This window comes from Furipterus horrens, unplaced genomic scaffold (assembly GCF_987537825.1).
Source record: "Furipterus horrens unplaced genomic scaffold, mFurHor1.1.pri manual_scaffold_7, whole genome shotgun sequence".
NCBI lineage: Eukaryota > Metazoa > Chordata > Mammalia > Chiroptera > Furipteridae > Furipterus > Furipterus horrens.
The window spans coordinates 126,502,735-126,508,734 of record NW_028327177.1 but is presented as its reverse complement, the minus strand read 5'-3'; the positions used below and the strand labels follow the sequence as shown (position 1 = coordinate 126,508,734).

The 6,000-nt window shown below is 41.5% G+C and overlaps 1 pseudogene; it reads right to left on the bottom strand.

Annotated features, from left to right (window-relative positions):
- Nucleotides 1–243: 243 nt before the first annotated feature.
- LOC150005198 (BRISC and BRCA1-A complex member 1 pseudogene) overlaps nt 244–6,000 on the bottom strand; it is a 28,405-nt pseudogene continuing 22,648 nt past the window's right edge.

Sequence of the window (6,000 nt, the reverse complement as noted above, 5' to 3'; positions counted from 1 at the left end):
AGAGCATACACACTTCCAGGAGTGATAAGTACTATCAAATTTTCACCACCCTTCACAAAAAGATATATTAATTTGCTTTTCCACCAACAGTATGTGAAAGTACTCACTTGTCCACCTTCTTGTCAACCCCGAGCCAGACCTTTTGTCGTTGCTGTTGTTGACATGAATTAGAAAGTCTCAGATATTTATTTTGATGATAAAATCACACAGGGAAAAACAAAAATTATAATAGACAAACTGGGAGTGAGGTGTGGGCTGGAAATTGAGGCAAATGGGTGCCCCTAATCCCTGGGCTGTTTCCTAGAATCTTAGGTTTCCTTCCAGAGTCCTCCAGGTAGCCTGGTACCTCCTGGAACCCCAGGGGTCCCACAGAGTTTAGTTTGAGAACCAGCACTCTAGGCCAAGGGTTTCACTGTACAAGAAGGCAGAGATGAACAGGGATGGTTCAGACAGTGACCTCAGCCTCAGTGGGCACCTCATGGTCCTGCAGGAGGTGTGCCTCTGGCAGGGCAGCTGCCGCGGATGAGCTGACAGCTTGGCCATGCAGTTGTACAGCTTGAGGACTAGCCTGGCCACCACCACCTCATACTGTAGCTGGTACCCTTGGTATCCAGGCTGTGCACGAAGGCAAACATGTCCTTCCAGCTCTTCTGCTCCTTCTCATGGGCACTGTTGTGGGTATAAACAATGTTGAAGAGGAAACACAGGCACTGGAACGTGGCCTTCACCGAACTGTCAGGAAGAACGGGCTGCTGATGAGGGCAATGCGGACCATGTATGGGGGCCGAATCCTCTGCATGTTCTCTGCCATCTGCTGGATGAGGCTGAAGCCACCTGCTAGACTGAAGGTGGAATGGGAGGCTGTCTCCTGGTCCGAGGCAGCTGCCCAGCTCCCGGGGGTCCGAGGCTATGCTGGACAGCCAGGCCCTGTAGTCGTTGGCCAGCAGCAGCAGCACGGATTTGTGGCTCTTGTCGGTCCTGTGTTTTGTTGGCAGGAGCATTCTGATCACCTTCTGGGAGATGCTGAGGGTGTTGGTTTGTCAGCCATGAGTGAATCCGGTTTTAGCAGCGTTTGTCCAGGTAGGTAATCGCCTTCAGGACAGTTGACACTTAATGTCCGCAGCTGGACCTCAGGGGCTGGCAAGGCACATAGCAGGGCTTGGGGCCGGCTCCTGGAGGGTGGAGGTTCATATCATCAGCAGTGGCTGCCTCACCCTCTGCCTCGTTGCAGCTGCCCTCACTGGCCTGGGTCCCCCGTCCGGGTCCTCGGCTCCCTCAGGGGTGCACTGTGTGTGGGAACATGGCTTGGCAGATGATGCCTCCTCTTCCTCCTCCTCCACTTTTGCCTCCTCCTCCTCTCACTCCTTACAGCTGGAAGTGATGCAGCACTGCGTGACACCCCAAATCTTTAACTTCCATGTTGGCAGTGCCTAGCATGGTGCCTCGCATGTTGTCAGGGCTGAATCAATGATGGGTATTTGGTTGGCTGAATGAATGAATGAATGGAAGAAAGAATGAAAGGAAGGAAGGAAGGAAGAGAGAAAGAAAGAAAGAAAGAAAGAAAGAAAGAAAGAAAGAAAGAAAGAAAGAAAGAAAGAAAAAGGAAGGAAGGAAGGAAGGAAGGAAGGAAGGAAGGAAGGAAGGAAGGAAGGAAGGAAGGAAGAAAAAGAATATTTCATCTCGGGCTCTTTCCTCCCCTTCCAGTTAGTTGTGGACTTTCTAGCTCTCTCTGAATTTTATCTTGACAGTAGTCCTTGGATGAATTCCCTGGGTATTTTTTCCTGACCTTTAATGAGTCCAAACAACAGCAGGAAAGCAAAGGTTCTGAAAAACAATGATGACTCAGGGGCCCAGCTTTTTCTCCACAAAGGCCAAGGGCTCCAAGCAGAAGGTGCAGTTACCTCTACAAAACTGATAAGCAATTGATTTTTTGATTCAGTAAATTATGAAACATCTCTTAAACCAAAGACAACATTCATTAACACCAAAGAAGATTAAGCATGTACTCGAGTCTTTCACTAACTTAAATGAATTACTTGGGTTGCTGGAACGTCACTCAGCACTGAGAGAATGAAGAAGAGATATGTGCTCCCCAGTCTGCTGAGCATGATAATGAGGTCTCCACCTCATTTGCAGGGAGAATGTTCTTCAGTGAGCATCCACAACTGACTGAGATGATGAATCTATGCCCAATTTTACTTCCAATTTTGTTAATAGATTACTTTACAGACTAATGCAGTTATAAATTAGCTATTCAACAGCACACAATGGAACTCATGAACAAATCTGGTTAAATACTTTCCTTGATTGCCCTGCATGAATAACATCTTTAAAATAGAGATTTGATTCTTAATTCACACCATCAATTAATGTTTGCACACATTGTATTAATCAATTCCCTTTGCCAGGAGACAGATGTTTATTGATAGGAATGTATTAACATTGGCTGGCATCTTTAATTGCTAATCTGAAATTCCTGGGGTAAGGGACAGAAATTTTTTTTTTAATTTGTGGTTTTAAAAGTCAAAATACTCCTTATGTTCGTAATATAGTAAAGGTAAAAAGCAGGTTCAAAATTATATGAAATGTATCTTAAAACTTTGACCATGATTATTACCAGGCAATAGGCTTCCTGGTGACTTATTATATTTTATTTTTGTTTTCCTGCATTTACAGATATTTTCCCCCAGAGAACACATATAATTTGCATATATACATACACTAAAATATAATGAAAATACTAGGAATCCTAATATTAAATAAATCCTTTTGTAAATGAACTATTTAAAAAATCTATCACATTCCAGAATATAATGCCAACTGCGACAAATGAATAATAGAACCTCATTGAAGGGGGAGGGGAAAAAGGAGTTGACCTGCCTAACTTCTAAAAATGGTACTTCAGGAACCAAAGACTAAAGACACAAAGAACTCCACCTAACACCTTACTCTAGTTGGTAAATTTGTTTTTTGCAGAGCTATGGGTTGAACAAATAACTAAATAATGTCACAGAAAGTTATACATAAATAAGAGGGTAAGACTAGAATGTCCTTGATGGTGCTGGATTAGGTAGGAAATGTTAGTATGACATGTTTATTTTAGTATATATGCTTTAATATACATCTGTATTTTATTTGTTAATATATTAATTACTATATATATTATTTTAATATGTATTTAATATGAATACATGCAGATAACTAGATATAAAAATAGATATAGAATTAAATAGATGTACATGTGCATACATGAGTTAGTATACAGACTATATTTCTTTGCTCTGTCAGCCACCAGGGTCTAGAACTAATGATACCCAGCAGCAGTGAACACAACCAGTATCCAGATCTTGCTTTCTAAAGGCTATTTTCCAATAAAAAGAACCAGGGCTGCTTGGAGAAATGGCTGGAACAGAGAAAATGAACTCAGGGCACCCTGTAGTTCCAAAAATTAAAAATGTCTCAAAAAATAAATAAATAAAGAGTATTAAGCATCTCAAAAGGACTCAGGGGCCAACCTGCAATAGCTCCCAATGGCCAAAGCTGCAACAATTTGAACAAGAAAATAAATAATGATAATATTGGATTATAACCCAAGGAATATTCAAAATATCCCCGAGTGCATATTAATATAAGTAAATGGTTGAGTACATAAATAAATAGGGAAGAAAGGACAGATCTTCCATGCAGAATAATTCCAACGAGTAATCGTAGAGACTCTCCACTCCAGAAAGTGGAACTTAATTTCTCTTCTTTTGAGTATGGGCTGGACTTAGTAGTGATTTGCTTCCAATGAAGAGTATGGAAAGTGGCAATAGTAACATTGCTATGACAAAACCTACCACACACCAGCTACGTAAATGATCATGGTTAAGATCACCAGTGATAGGTCATGTTGATATCATACTCTTCCTAATATAGTGAGAAGAGCACTTTGCCTCTTTGCTTTTCTTCCCCAAAACTCAGTTTCCCAGTCTCCTCATGAGAAAACTTGTCAGACACAGCCAAATTGAGGGGCATTCTACAAAACAGCTGACCAGTCCTCTTCAAAAGTGTTGATGCTATAAAAACCAAGGAAAGGTTGAGGAACTCTCATGAATTGGAGGAGATGAGGGAGACAGGAGAAAAAATGCCCTACGGTATCCTGAACTGGATCCTGGAACAGAAAATCAGGATAAAGTGTGCAGCTGAGATAATAGTGTTGTACCAATGTCATTATCTTTTTAGTGTATCATGGTTAGGTAAGGTATTAACATTGGAAGAAGCTGAGTGATGGACATGCTGAGACTGTCTGTATTATTTTTTGCAAATTTTCTATAAATCTAAAATTATTCTGCAATTAAAAAATTCAAATTTATTATTTCATAGAACTGGTGTTCCAATTATTTGTGTTATTCAAAGAAATGGTTAATAATTTCTATCTCGTGGTTCACTGTTAAGCAGCAGTAAGTGAGGAATCGGACCACCTGGTTTGAGTCGCACTGTGTGGGACCTCAGACAGCTCATTTAACTTTTCAGTGCTTCAGTTTCTTCACCTGTAAAATGTGAATAATAATTACCATAGGGGTGATATGAGGATTAAATAAGATAATACACACACACAAAAATGGTTATATTTGATAAATGTTAAATAATAGTAGTAGAAATCTTCTAAAAAGTCCCATAAGTAACCTGAAAAAATTAGTTTTCATCCCAAGTTATTTTAGTTATGAGTCAGAAAATGGGCCAAAGAGTCAGAGGTGGATAAAAAGAGGTGAAATTGATGGGGGACTCAAATGTTGGAAAACTTCAGTTTCAGATAACAGCGAATAAGCTTAGTAATCAATGTATGTAAAAGCTATTGTTTCAGGAACTGGAGGTATGACCCACCCTGACTCCAGGAGACCATAAGCAGTCCCACCTCTGTGCCGCAGGAGGACTGCAAGCAATCAAGATGGTATCTGAGCCCTTGTACTCCAGGGTGAGACATAGACCCAGGACACAAGGACCACTGCCCAGGACACAGGTGAAAGAATGCTGCAGCTTTTATCTGAATAACTTTTTCCTTGAATTCCAAACCCCTTACCTATACTTTTCTTCTCCTTGTAAAAGGGGTCTGTTTATAATGGAATTTAAGACGATTTGTTAGGGTACAAACCCGCGGTCTTCTCAGATTGCTGACCATCTGAATAAAGCACCCATAGAGATTCAACCCCTCTCTCTGCTTAATGGGTCTGGTAGTGACAGGCAGCATGAACGCTGGCTTTTCTGGTTTCATTGGGTCAAATGGGCCCAAATACCAGAAAAGTGAGAAGCTTTGCCCAGTGGAATGCAAGAAATATTTAGGACTTATTATAACTAAACCTTTATATTTTTCTGGTATTCTTAGAATTGTGAAACTCTGGTGTGTTCCTGTAAGTCTAACTGCACTGCCCTTGGATGCTTTAAGACCTTTGGGCCCCATTAGTCACAATCAATACTAAGCAGATATTTCATTATTTCAAAACTGCATTTGCTAGTATCTGATCAAAAGAAACACTTTTGGAGAAACCCTGACATTGGCAACCAAAGGAGAAAGGTTTTAGAGAATCCTCTTAATATAGGACAGAGGTTCTCCAAGTTGCAGCCTGTGTCAGAATCACCCGGAGGGCTTGTATGAGCACAGATGGCCAGGCCCGCCGCAGAGTTTAAAACTGAGTAGGTCTGGGGTGGGACCTGAGAATTGCATTTCTGATAAGCCCCCAGCTGTTGCCGATGCTGCCGTTCTGACCATACTTTGGAAGCCACTGGTTTAAAAGAACTAACGTGGTTTAGGACTTATTTTACCTCACCTGGGAATATGGCTAACACCGAGGGATGAAAAAGGGATGCTTTCAGCCCCCTCTGGCAAACCCCCAGGGTGGAAGCATCTGTCCTTGTTTTCTCCAGTGCTCTGAACAGTGACCCAGCTCTTTATTTCCCCTCCAGGTTTCTCAGGCAAGAGGTGTTTGGCTGCCTATCTGCTGGAGAAGAATGGGCTTCCTC